The sequence below is a fragment of the Schistocerca gregaria genome, chromosome 5 (genome assembly GCF_023897955.1).
Source record: "Schistocerca gregaria isolate iqSchGreg1 chromosome 5, iqSchGreg1.2, whole genome shotgun sequence".
In the NCBI taxonomy this organism is placed as follows: Eukaryota; Metazoa; Arthropoda; class Insecta; order Orthoptera; family Acrididae; genus Schistocerca; species Schistocerca gregaria.
Window position 1 is genome coordinate 525,219,812 of NC_064924.1, and position 14,721 is coordinate 525,234,532.

At 42.0% G+C, this 14,721-nt stretch overlaps 1 protein-coding gene across 1 annotated transcript in view; it reads right to left on the reverse strand.

Annotated features, from left to right (window-relative positions):
• LOC126272286 (very long-chain-fatty-acid--CoA ligase bubblegum) overlaps positions 1 to 12,703 on the reverse strand; it is a 174,211-nt gene extending 161,508 nt beyond the window's left edge. The window contains exon 1 of the mRNA XM_049975045.1: positions 12,530 to 12,703. The gene's annotated coding sequence lies outside the window, so the exon portion shown is untranslated. The remainder of the gene's footprint in view (positions 1 to 12,529) is intronic.
• Between the last annotated feature and the right edge of the window lie 2,018 nt (positions 12,704 to 14,721).

Sequence of the window (14,721 nt, forward strand, 5' to 3'; positions counted from 1 at the left end):
CATTTTTTTCCTACTACGGTCCTTACGTGCTCGTTCGACTTCATATCGCTCTGCAGCGTCACACGATGGTATTCCATCGACGTGGCTGTGTCAGCTAGCACACTACTGAAGCTGTATTCAACATTACATGATTGTTTTTGCTAATCATCTACGTTTACTTCTACATTTAGAGCAAGCTTCCATTCATCACACCAAGTAGAATTTTTTCTAAGTTATCATGTATTCTCCTAGAGTCACTCATCTCAATCACAGTCAATAAATTCGAGCATGTGTTCCGACACCGAATTATCGGGGTAGCCTTCTTTTCATACGCTTGCATTCACTTTCAGTTCCATTGAGTGAATAGGACTGTGAAATCAGACACTTCATAGTTACCAATATGTCCTCAGAGATTTAACATCCACACAAATGGCTTATGTGGTCAGCTGTCAATAGGGGGCTCGTAAGCTATTGATACTGGGACGTCGAAATGTTTATGTGTCTTCTAACCTTCTCGCAATTCCCCGGTGAGTCACGTATTGTCTAGAGACGGCTTTGTATTCCTTACTGAAAGGTACAACCGCCTGACATCAGTACCTTCCCACAAGCTGAACATGAAGTGGAGAAGTAGAACACAAATAAACAAAGGATGTTGTTTCCCTCTGAAAGAAAAACAAAATTGTGTCCAATACGAAGGCTGTTGTTCTAATTGCACATCTTTGCTGCACATACGTCCTATCAGAATCTGCTACTGGGCCACATGCGATACCGTGTCGGTCCGTCTCGCACGTCATAACACGCTCGGATCCACTTAGTGATACTGTCCCAAGTCGAGAAGTTGTTGCTAAAACCTGCCCCGCTTACCTACGGTGGTCACTCTGAGGTTCATTCAGTGTGCCAGGAGAGTTCCTGCGATAACTTCCTGGGTGTTCACGGTCCCAAGCATGCTTAACCTGGTTCATGTCAGCCGATCCCGGAAGCCATTCCGTTGACTTCCTGCCTCCTGCAGGAAGGCGTTCACGAGGTAAATGCGATGTGGCAGGTCATTATCACCCTGAGAGATCCATCCCCGAAATTTGGACTGGACAGTAAGATGGATGATCCTGTCGCTATACTTGACGCCCTTAAAGTACACGATGGCGACAAGAGGCGCCTAGCCCAGCATCCGTACATGTCATCTGCCCAAAACACGATTGGCATAGGTCCCTGCCAAACCAGTGAGATTGTACAGCTGAGATGTGCATCGGTACTGGTCGCCCCCACGTCCTTCTACGAGAGTTGCCAGGCGTCAATTAAAGCCAGCAGTTATAGGTGAAGAGAAGCCGACGCCATTTATCCGAGTTCCATTCCACGTTTCTCTATGTCCAACTGTTTTTTTGCAAAAGAAGGGAAGACAGGGATTTGCACTGATGTTTGCAGTGGACGCCTATAAGTTAAACAAATAGTTTGAGGGGCGATTGTGTACTGTCATCATCGCACGTTGATTAGAGTTGCCTAGTGTGACAGATAACTCTACTATCGGCAGCACGAATAGAACGAAAAGACGGTCACGTGATTGGGATATATCTTCAGATCTATATTACTAAGCGACTAAACCGGAACCGGGGACCCAGTACCAGTTGAAGGTTGCCTCTCGAACTGCTTTCAGGGGTAACAAAGATTTTCGATATTCGAATTTGAAAATTTAAAACACTGTCATAATCTCCTCATTAAGAGATATAATCAACTGTTAGCAGTGTAACAAAATAAGGCAAGTACTACAGATAAAAACTGTGTGTTTGTTCTGAGGCAACGTAACTGTCAGCGCACGATTACCCGGACTTTCTTCATCCAGTATTTGCGAATGAGAGTACTTAGTGTCTTCCAACAAACTTTACACATAGGAATTTCAAACCTTTAATAAACTTTTTCTTGCTGATACCCCCTACAAAATCATGTAAGGAAAAGCAGTTTATCGCTTATTACATTTTCCTGTTTATGCAATAAAACTTCAGCAACAGACGTGATCCTTTAATTTATTACTTCTTTACTAGCAACTATATTCGCAACACAGTTTGCAGACAGTGACCAAATACACCACTGAATGTACCTGCAAAATTATATTATTGTACGACGCATAGTTGACAAGATATGACGTCATAAACATTTAGCATCCGTGATAAGCTAGTTTCTGCTTAAAATGGCACGCAGTAAAACTTCAACATCAACCATGACGTTTTAATTTATTACTTCTTTACTACTAATCTACTCGTAACATACTTTTCACACAATACCTGCAAAATTACAGCAATGTACGACATATGATTCAGGAGATGTGACGTCGTAAACATTGAGATGCTTAAAAAAACCTGTTTTTACGTAAAATGTAGCAAATTAACCAGATTATATTCATTCAGAGTTTCATAATGAGAGCATTTAGCGATGTCCAACAAACTTTAAGCATCATCTGAACTTTTTCTCGCTTGCATGTTTAACGTCAAAAATTTAACACTTCAACTCTTTTAATTAATCAGTCATTAAAGCTGTTTTACAGATAGGAGTTCGATTCTTTAAAGAACTAGGGTTTTACTGGTTTTGTATCAGTCTTCGGCATCAGAGCCTGCCATGCTAGGCAATGCGCACGCCGCCACGGTTTTGATCGCGGGCGCGCAACACTTGACGGTCGTGCAACCACTGGGTTCTCGTGTGCCGCAGTTTGAGGAGTGTGCCATGCCTACCTTCGTTGGAGGAATCCACTGCCACCAGGATGAACTGCCGTGGGCAACAGTGTGCTGATTACTAATGTCGCCAGCGACTATTAAGGATTACAGCGCCCGATAGTAGGGCCAGAAAGCAGCAAGCCACTCGCCAATCCAGTGCTCAAGTCCCACCAACGGGCAGGGAAGTTGTACCTTCTGGTACCATCCACTGTCTGTGGTGTACAGAAAGCAGGATTCCACACATTTATCTCTGCTCATCCCACAACAGTTGTACGATTGAGCATGGAGTATGCTCACCTGAACTGACGGCTCATGTTTTGATCTGATAGGACTACATGCCAAAAGCATGGTACGAGTACATAATAAACCACAACGGCGATGCACACTCCTTCCCAACAGCGCGCAATTAAGGCAGATGGTAAATATAATCACTTGCGAGAGATGTTTACTCGGAATAATACCAAATCCCTGATACATCATACTTTGTGCTGGCTAAGAAAACCAACATTTATAGACGGAATATCCGAGTAGTGTTGGGATTTCCAAGAAATAATGTTCAAATGGCTCTGAGCACTATGGGACTTAACTTTTGAGGTCATCATTCCCCTAGAACTTAGGACTACTTAAACCTAACTAACCTAAGAAAATCACACACATCCATGCTGAGGCAGGATTCGAACCTGCGACCATAGCAGCCGCGCGGTTCCGGACTGAAGAAAGAATGTAATTTCAATAGAGAGGACAGCTGCAGGCTTCGGCCTTCGTGACTTCAAACCATCAGGGAACTGAATACGCGGCGGCGGTGCGCCAGCACTACAAACAGTGCCAGAAGCACCACTGCGGGGAATAATAATTTTGATGAAGATTCTGTCCAATGCCAATGACTCACCAATAGTAGGCAAAGGAGTTATAGCCAATAATCCCACTGTTCTATCATAAGCACGGGAAAAATCTCTTTCCATACAATGACAGTGGGCCACCAATGCTAACCTCTGGAATTTTACCCAGTAACCAAAGGCGGGACAACTACTTTCTATAAGGAACGCGATACTGGTCTATGACAGTGTTCAGTAAACCGTGGACACCACAAGATACTGAAGAAGATCCCAGCAGGGAGGTCGAAACGTCGCTCATACAGAAGAAATGTTATGCTGCTTAACAACCCAGAGGAGATTTTACCTTCAGTTGCAACGGCCGAGAAAGCCTGCAAACTTACATTCATCTGACATTGTCTTTCACCAGTGAAAGAGACAGGAGAGTATTACGTGATAATGTGCACTCGTTTTGTTATCCTGCAGTAACCACAAAGGTGACGTGTAGTTTCAGCAAGACAATGCTATCTCCTGTTGCTCCCAAATTGTCTCTGAATGGCCGGAGGTGCACTCCAAGGATACGATGATGTTTTCGTGAAGTCCTAAGTCAACTGACCTCCATGCCACTGATCACGTCTGGCAAGCCATTAGGCACTGAGTGCGCGCCTTGGACCGTACTCCAATTTGAGTGGTCATGGATCAGTGTATCTCGGCAACATTTCTGGTATCTTGCGAGTCCAAATGATGAAGTATCACAGACATCATGAAAGCTAGAGGATGCTACACGTTACTTGGTAGATGCGTAAACAGTCATGAGTCTAGTTGCACCGGTAAGAGGTTTTTGGAGAAAGGGGAAGGGCGAGGGACTATAGGGAGATACGAGGCAATAATATTCAATATCGCAAGAAAATGGAATGTGGAGACGAGTATTGTGTCAAGGACTAGTTGCTAAAAACCATGGGTTTTACGGTAGTTCAGTGGGGGCAGCCATAGTTAGGCAGTGTGCACGCAGCACCTAGATGATTCACCCGAGAAAACCATGACACTTCTGCGAATCTCAGAATTAACTCCGCTAAATGGAAACCTCGCGCGGCAGATATGTGGGTCGTGTGACATTGATGAGCCTGGCATTGAAGCACTTCCGCGAACTCCACTGCACTTGTGACTTCACTGCACGCCAGACACACGGTATACACTAATGTAATAACTATAGTCTGAAACAATAATCTCTCGTCGGAAGAACCGAAAGTATAGCTTCCATATCCGTCTATTTCATTCATACGATATCTTGTGAAAATCAACCCTGAGAAACACGTTCTTCGGATAGATATCAGAAGTGACTTGTCTGAGTAGCTCAGACGTTGAGTACTTTTCCATACCCTGTGCCCTTCACAGCAAATAGTGAAGTTACTTTTTTCTGTTGTGGATTCACATCTTCTCGACAATGAGATCGTAAAAGGCAAACAAAGCTCTTCACAGTGACATAACGCTAGAAACTAAAACCAGATTCGAGAAAATACAAACAGTTCAATGCACAAAATAAACCCTGTTGAGCCAGAAGGGTAATTTTAATTTTTTCACTATTTTTGTGTGAAACCTCTGCTCTGCGAATGACTTTCCTGTGAGACCCTTTATCAACATTCCCTTGACACGTCACAGTAAAAAATGTTGAAACTTTAAAGATTCAGGATGATGACACTGGCTACCATTTCACACCTTCTGAGTATCTCGCTGGCTACAACTGTTTACAACTCGAAACAAAACAGCGGCGAAGGTAATAGCATCTAACAATGAGAGAGCTGTTTCCATCATCGAAAATTGGTAGTATTGCAGTGGTGTGTTCATCATCGCAACGTAAGTTATGTCTATATATCAATCAGCTACTAAAGACTGAACCTGAAATTAAAGTGTTAACGTGAACACAGCATTGCTAAAGACAGCAAGTGAAAGGCTGTGATGAATTGTAATAACATTCATGAAGCAGTGGCTGCTGCAAATGAAACTATAAATAACATGAAGTTAGTTGCTTATTTCAGCTTAGTGAGTTCCGGTTTGGATTTTCTTGAACACGGCTTCTTACTATCGTACCATGCAGACGTTAAGATCCAACAATCATATCGGTTATGCCAACTTTTTGTTCGACGACTACCCTTTAGAGACTTATTTGTTGGTGAGAAAATGTTGATCAAATAAGCTGACCTGCCTCAAATACTGAACTCTTTGTCTGCACTATAACATTTAAATGCATCAGCCGGTAATCAATCTACCAGTGAAGTGGTTAAATCAGTCGTCTCCCATTCCGGATGATGGCAGTTCAAATCTTCATCCGGTCACCGAGATTTATGTCTTCCGTGACTTGATAAAAAAACCTGAGGCAAACGTGTGGATGGTTCCGCGGCAAGGGCACAGCCGATAACACTCCCAATCGTTCACCTAACTGAGGTTGTTCTCCGTCTCTAATGACCTTGTCGACGAAGAGACGTTAAGCCCTAATATTTCTTCCTTTGTTTTTACCATACAAAGGCAAGTCAAGCAAAAAATAAGAAATTACTTCGTGGTCATACTGAAAAGATAGAAAGTGAAGTGCGCGTCTGACTTTCGACTTCCGACCACTTGAGGAGAAAAAACTCGACAATCATAGTACAAGCAAAATTAACTAACACTCACTGAAAATATCTTGCACGTGAAAGATAAAAGGCGCCAAGGGCAACGTATGTTAACGACGCCCCGTGCGTGAGATGTATCTTTATAAACGAATATTTGTACACCTGCTGCAGAAAATGACTACTGACAAACTACTTCTAAGTCATTTTTAACTGAGATACTGAAGAAAACATGTCTGTTTTAATGAAATTCACATTCTTGAAAAGAGCAGTACAGTGACTGACCGGTCGTTTTTTTTATCTTGGGAGTTAAATGTTTCACAAAAATAGCTGCAAAATGTACTAAAAGCAACACATTCTGAGTCTTACCACGCGATGTTTACATGGTAGTGGATATGTCAACAACACTCGTCCTCACTCCTATCACATTTATTAAATATCAGCTTAATACAACCATATTTATTTAATTTCATGTATTAACAATACAGTCCAATAGAGTGCCCTCCTTATAATGCCAGTAGTTGGAAACATAGTTGCACTGTCTGGAATAATTCATGGAATATTAAGAATGTCCACACTAGTCTGAATGCCATGCATAAAGCGCTGGAGAGGACATTGAAGGAAATGCATCTTTGCCTACTATCGATAAAACCTCTGGAGAGGACGTTGAAGGAAATTCGTGTTTGCCTGCCAACGGTAAAAACCATGTGACGTATTGTGAATGATCGTGATTGGTCGGCTATCAATTTGACGTTTTGCAAGGTGGTTACCCGCTACTGTTACATAATTATCTCGTTTTCACATATCACAGCTTCGTGGGAAATGACTTCTTGGCGTGTGCTGTTATTCAAGGAGGTTCAACAAAATGTTAATCGTTTCTAAATATTTCCAATTTATAAATTAAATTTGCAAAATTCCATTTCTTGATTTATTTCCAATGTCCTCCATCTACTAAAGGTGACATATCTTCAAATATTCTTTTCTGTATAGTAAGCCACATATATACCAGGAGTAGTTGAAATTACACGAAGCTTTCGAGAGCTATATTGGAACAAACACAAGTAAATTTTTATATACACAGTTTACATTTTACAATTAGATATTTTTGTTTCTTAATTAGTGAAGGTCACACGCGGACTAAATTTAATCCATTTCTTCTGATTACTTCTTGGTACAATTGTAAGTAGGCTGTTTAGGGTTTCTTATTGATAACGCCACGTAGCGCTCCGTATGAAAATCACTGGCTGTGCTGTGTGCAGTCAGTGGCTGGTTGGCATTGTTGTAATATTCGCCATTGTAGCGTTGGGCAGTTGGCTGTTAGCGGCGCGTAGCGTTGCGCAGTTGGAGGTGAGCCGCCAGCAGTGGTGGATGTAGGGAGAGAGGTGGCGGAGTTTTGAAATTTGTAAGAATGGATGTCGTGAACTGATATATATATTATGACTATTAAGGTAAATACATTGTTGTAGGGATTACTGAAAGTCAGATTGCGTTGCGCTAAAAAATATTGTGTGTCAGTTTAAGCACTTTCGTGAATAATTGTTCAAAGGGGACGTTTCATCAATTTAGACAAAAAGCGATATCAAGAATGAGTACTTGCGGAATATCAACATCTATATTTTGCAGACCACTGTGAAGTGAGAAGTACAGCGTACTTACAGTTGTACCACATGTCAGGGTTTCTTCCCGATCCACTCGCATATAGAACGCGGCAGGAATGACTGCTGTGAGGGCTGTAATTGCATCACATAATACTCGTTCTTCAAACTTGGCAAGCAGGCTCGGGTGACTATCTTCAGGCGTCTGCGATTTCAGGTTTCTCAGTATTTCTATGACGCTTTCCCGTAATCCAAACAGACCTGTGACCATTAATGTTGCGCATCTTTGTGTAACTTCAGTAATCCCTGATAGTCGTATTCGGTACGGGTCCCACACACCGCAGTATTCCAGGATCACTACATCCAGGTATTTGCATGACTCGACTGGTTCCAATTGAGATTGACCAATACTGTAGTCATAGGATATTAAGTTTTTTCGATTTGTATGGTTCACAATTTTACACTTTTGAACATTTATAACAACTTGCCAATGTTTGCAACAGTTTGAAACCTTATCAAGGTATCAATAGACATCAGTGCAATATTTTTATATACTTAATAATAGGTAACTGTAGCGTCTGCTTGAAGTCTGTGGTTACTGTTAATAATGTCTTCCGGTCATAAATCCACAACGCGAACAGAAAAGGTCCGAGAAGACTTCCCTGAGCCGGCCGTAGTGGCCGAGCAGTCCTAGGCGCTACAGTCTAGCGCCTAGAACCGCGCGACCGCTACGGTCGCAGGTTCGAATCCTGCCTCGGGCATGTATGTGTGTGATGTCCTTAGATTAATTAGGTTTAAGTATTTCTAAGTTCTGGGGGACTGATGACCTCAGAAGTTCCCATAGTGCTCAGAGCCATCTGAGCTATTTGAACTTCCATGAAGTGACTGGATAAACGTTGGATCATCTCTACCAAGAAGTCCCCAGTCCAGTCACTAATTTCGTTTGTTGTGCTACTGACTCACTTGCTTTTCAGGATACAGTGAATACTACATTCATTTATTTGCCTTGGTTCTTGGCTCTCAGGATTGAGTTTCGCAAGATCGATGTTTCCGTAATTCACGCTGGCTGGCCTGGAGGCTGTTAGAGATACATCATTACTTTTAATCTCAGAATACGTACTAAAATTAGACGGTTGTTGAAGTTTGTCAGTGAGATTTCCATCCAACCAGTGCGCATCGGTTTTTCTTTTTCAAGACTCTACGCTATTGTGCATATGACACAGTTTACTTCGTGGAGTGTACAAGAATTCACAGACGCATTGAATACATACAAGTTCCATAGCTCGAATTTCGTTGTGGAAATAATGCAAACGCGAGCGAAATAGAACAATAACGAAAGCTGTGGATCACACAACGAGTGGTTTACGAACCGTGATAGAATCAGAAACAGTCACGTAAAAGTTTATCTCGTTAATTTGAGAGAAGCGTCCGTGTGGTTCTCACGTCTCTCAGGAAATCTAAAGATAAAAGAAGAATAATCGCTTCACAGGCACGGAAAACTGAATTCATTTTACTATCCCGGATTCGCAAATCGAAATGAAGCCACAGTGAATAAATCAGTTTTTTGCAGTGATAATGTTTCAAGGATATTTCTTCATTAACGTCTGTGTGAATACTCCAAAATATAGGTTACTGAAGACTGTATCGTCTGCTCACTGTTGTTGCATTCTGTTATGTAATATCGCACATCCTTCATTTACGAGTACCCGCATTAAATTTGCCTCTGCTGTCGACCTCAAAAGAGTTTTATAATCCCGTAACACGACCTTTGTCTGCTTCTGGTTTAATTTGCACAGTGCTGAACGAAAATGAGTTATTCTTAAAGATTTAATGTTGAGAGGTAAACAGAGCCAGCTCTACCGTGTATGTGAACTTTGAAGCCCCTCAGAACGCCGAAGTTTAGGAACTGCTAAATTTTGGCCGGAAATACAGAGCATTTCAACAAACAGGGTTTTACATGTGTTCACATTTGTTAATGGTTTCGCGTTCTGACCTTTATAATACAAACACACTTCATTATTCTTGCATTTACGTAAGTACCAACCACATGTTCATCAATGACGTTCGACCATCAACAATCTCTGAACAGCAAACAGTACACAAGTACTTATTCGCTGCTATGACAGTGGTAAATTTTCATTATGTCTAATATTAGCAATATTCGCGACACTTACAGACAAGAAAGGAATAGTTTAGGTGAGAAAAGAAACAGCATCCAGACATTTCCCTTTACCCCTCCCTTCAAGCCATGCCTTCCGATGACGAACAAGAAACGTATTCCTTCCAGGCAGAACGTTATTGTAGTTTTATTTACAGATACCAAGATACAGGTGAATGACTTGCAATTGGAAAGAAATATTTGTGAATTTCTTTATCTAATTAATGTAATTACAAATCATATAATTTAATATTGGTTTTGTTCTATGGCCTATTAAGACACAGTATCCTTTGTTAGCGGATTCTGGCGCTAAACGACTCCAGTTTTAATGCGGTTAGGTGTGTAGGCGGACCGCTAGTCGCGGTTTGTAACTCTGTGGTTAGAGCGCTGACCGCTACAGCACTTCCAGTCCAGCACGCATTCTTAATCTCTCAGCAAGTTTTAGTCCCCAGCTGTTTCTGGACACGTAAAAAATGCTTGGGAAATGGAAGAAGTGCCAACCGCGCTGTAAAGGTACCAGAACGGCGCCTGTCAGATATTGTTTGATACTGAAGCTGGATCACATCTTCCATGGGAAATTAAATATTCATGATATAACACAACCGTTTCTTTTGTTTCTTAATGTTAGTAAATATTGAACGGAAGGTGGAAATGAACAGATTTTTCAACTTTTGAAAATATATTAATTGTTAGGAATATTTTAAATAAAGTATGTGTTTAGTCAGGTAAGCGTTAATATCGTTCTTGTGGGTGCCTATAATTTTACGAAGAAAACATGTAGTTTTATGACTTTTATGCCTTTCGCTCGAGAGTTAGCTTATATCGAAGAATGCCGGCTGTTGTTAATTCTGATTCTTTGTTGCTTTTCTGTTGTTCTGTGGCTACTGTTTCTTATAATTAAATCACGCAAATTGTTACTAAAGCAACCCGTGACAGATCGCAGTTGTTGTGTTATTGATCTAAACAAGATAATATTTACTGACAAGTTTCAGAGGCAGTTGTTGGACTGACGCAGGTAGGAGGGGCGGGAGGAGCATCAAGAACATAACACGCTGAGGGCGCGAGGAACCTCGGAGCTGATACTAATGGGAAATAATCATTATGAGGGTACGCAGAAAAATATTTAACAGTATTGATGGTCCTGGACTATTAAATGAGTTCTTCACATATAAATATCTGAGACTGTAGACGTCAACGTCTCCCAATCTGGCTGAAGTGTTAGAGATTTCTTCTTGCATTAGCAGTGAAAGTTGCTTCAGGCGAATGGAGTTTTTGCAAACTCGAACATCTACTTAAGAGAGCCATAGACTCCAGAGAGATTTACCGGATTACGACTGTTGACTATAAAGAAGGAACTGTGTAAAAGCTTGGAATTGTCGACTGTAATTGACTAATTGATACTTAAGGAATTATTAACGCCGAAATTTTAATTTTCTGGATACATACATGTAACCAAACAACGGTCTTACGTGTAAAGTTATTGTAACTAAATTAAAAGACGCGTGAGATGTCGTATACCGTACATAGGTATTGAAAATGTTACTGGCTCTGAAACCTAGTTATTAAAATGAACACCGTCCTCGCGACGTCAGCTAATTTAGGTTCAAATGGTTCAAACGGCTCTAAGCACTATGGGACTTAACAGCTGGGGTCATCAGTCCCCTAGAACTTAGAACTACTTACACCTAAGTAACCTAAGGGCATCACACACATCCATACCCGCGGCAAGATTCGAACCTGCCACCGTAGCGGTAGCGCGGTTCCGGACTGAAGTGCCTAGAACCGCTCGGCCACACAGCTGGCAGCTAAATTAGGCATGTAATGGCATATTTTAACAACGTATCCTCGATAACTATTGCCAGCGGTGATGAAACATATCCGGCTTGCATTTACATTAGTAATCAATGATTTCCCAAAAACAGTTGGGAGATTTATTAAATGTGATCCTAGCATCTGCCGGTCCATCCTAGTCTTAGTTCCGTATTGCGATGTTTATAGGACGATGGTGGAGAAACTGCAATTTACCGACAGTCATCTTTTAAGGTTTCCGCACGCCCTGTGGCCGAGCGGTTATAGGCGCTTTAGTCCGGAACCGCGCAACTGCTACGGTCGCAGGTTCGAATCCTGCCTCGGGCATTGATGTGTGTGATGTCCTTAGGTTAGTTAGGTTTAAGTAGTTCTAAGTTCTGAGGACTGATGACCTCGGATGTTAGGTCCCATAGTGCTCAGAGCCATTTGAACCATTTCAGCATACCAAAGCAAGAAAGAAAATTCACTCGTTTTGCTCTATTTTCTGCTGAAAACCTGGTTCTGTGTGTAAACCATTCGTATAACACTGCGTTGACTAGGTTACTTAGGGCACCTGTATACATGCAGATTGTAGACTACGATTTCTCCTCGATCCCCATTTCAAAGTTCATTGATTTAATCCGTTATTTTTTCTCGTTTTCTGGTAAGAACTAAAGAGAAGGGAAAGGTAAAAAGCGAAAGTGAATGGGAAACACGATTAAGAGCACTATTTGTGGATCTAAAGTGATGATCTCCACATCACGTCTCATCATAAGTTGTTATTATAGAAATGGAAACAGTGGAGACAAAACAGAGAAGGGAGCTGTAGATTGTATGAAGCAGTACAGTAACACCTGAGAGAGCTGTGCGAGGAGTGTGTGCGTGTACTGCTCACCTGCTGCTCCTCGCGGCGACCCGCTCGCTGTATGAACGATGTGCACCCACTCGTCCGCAGCCGCGCGCGCTACTGGCTGGGGGCCGAGCGCCAGCCAGCCACTGTGGCCGCCACGCGGGCGTCCGCCCCTCCACGCCGCTCGCACTAGACCACGCACGCGCGCTCGTAGCTGAACGGGCGCCGATCCCGTTCCACAGACGGGGCGGTAGACCGCACGGCTGCGGGGACCTGAGGAAATACACAGAGACTCCAAACTGGTACGGGCATGAATATTCAAATACAGAGATACGTAAACAGGCAGAATACGGCGCTGCGGTCGGCAACACCTATACGGGGTGGTCCATTGATCGAGACCGGGCCAAATATCTCACGAAATAAGTGTCAAACGAAAAAACTACAAGGAACGAAACTTGTCTAGCTTGAAGGGGGAAACCAGATGGCGCTACGGTTGGCCCGCCAGATGGCGCTGCCGTAGGTCAAACGTCTATCAACTGCGTTTTTTAAATAGGAACCCCCATTTTTTATTACACATTCGTGTAGTACGTAAAGAAACATGAAAGTTTTAGTTGGATCACTTTTTTCGCTTTGTGATGGATGGCGCTGTAATAGTATAAGGTGTCAGGATAATCCAACACCTTCCATGAAAACCCTGACATGATAAGCAAATCCAGTAGTATGTCACATAGCTCCGAATAAATCGTGACATTAAATTAACCAAAGTAATACGAGTAACGAGTGAGCAAATGGAATACCACAGACTAACACAAGAATGCCTAAATGCATGTCATACCTTCCCACCGTGAGACAGACGCAGTTCCGAGGGGAGAAACGAGAACAGAAGCCGAGAGCAGAAACGTGTTAAGCTAGAAGGCCCTACGATAAGGGATGGACACCCACGTCTCCAGCTAACCAACAGGACCACCTCCAGCCCATGTTAAAAGCTAGAGCCCTCCAGAAGAACAGTATAGATTTTACGATAACGCTAAAAGGGCCACACGAGCCGCAAGTTTTAGCGTGAGACTTTTTCACGTCTCTGTTACGTTGCAAACATTAAAAACATTGCCCCACCACGAAAAGTATAACGTTTCTCATTCGATAGACAGAATTTTTGTAGGAGGAGCTTAAGGTTAACATTGAGACCCTGATTGGTCAGATGAAAACACAGCCAGATAGTTTTTTTTAAACTAACTTCAGTAAATTGTAGTAAGGGGAAGTTAGGAGAGAGTTGCTTCCGAGACGGCCAGCTGTATGGAGCTGCGCCGGCGGCCACCCCCTGACGAACACCGACAAGATAATGTACACACACGATGCCGGATTTTTGAGCGCATAAGACCTCACTCAGAACTGCAGAAGTCTCATCTGGTACACCCCCGTTTTGCGTAATACTAGTGTCGATCGTCAATCAATGCTCATGGTATTCACATTTGCTACCTAAGTTAAAATCTGAAACGTGATGATTTCTCTGTTATATAGTTATTGAGAAGCCACATCAGCCACTGTAATTTACGACAAGTTAGATAAGTAATTAAAGATAATTGAGCGTGACTGTAGACCATTTTGATAGTTTTCTCTTTTGTGAAACTTAATTTAAACCTAGATTATAGATTTGATATGGCATAGGTCATCCTTCGATCCATTGTAGAACTTGGAAACCCATTCAGGGAATATTCGTTCACATTTTTGTTGAACGCAGTTGGTTTTTACCATCCTGTATTAAAACATTTCCCTTTATCAATAGTGCAATTTATAAACAATGTTTTGTGAGTAGAATAAAATTTCCAATGGTAAACTTAACTGCTTTTCGACGTTTTTTTACCAGCTAACTAAAAATAGGAATGCCTTGAACCCCTTCCACTAAATTTAGTTAGTATTAAAATTCTTTTACATGTCTTGTGTGGTCTGGCGTCTCCTTACCAGCAACAGCTCCCAGGTTCAAACTAGTCAATTCCCTAAAAAACACGCTCAGAGCGTCGTTGCGCGAAAGTGGTAGGGAGACAGGACATAGAACAACAGACACCACGCAGAATGTTAGAATAGTCACAAACATATGGCACACAATTTTAGACGAACAGTTGTTAACAGGTAGACTTTTTATATTAAAATACAGAACGTAGGTACGTTTGAACATTTTATTTCGGTTGTTCAAATGTGATACATGTACCTTTGTCACTTATCATTTCTGAGAACGTATG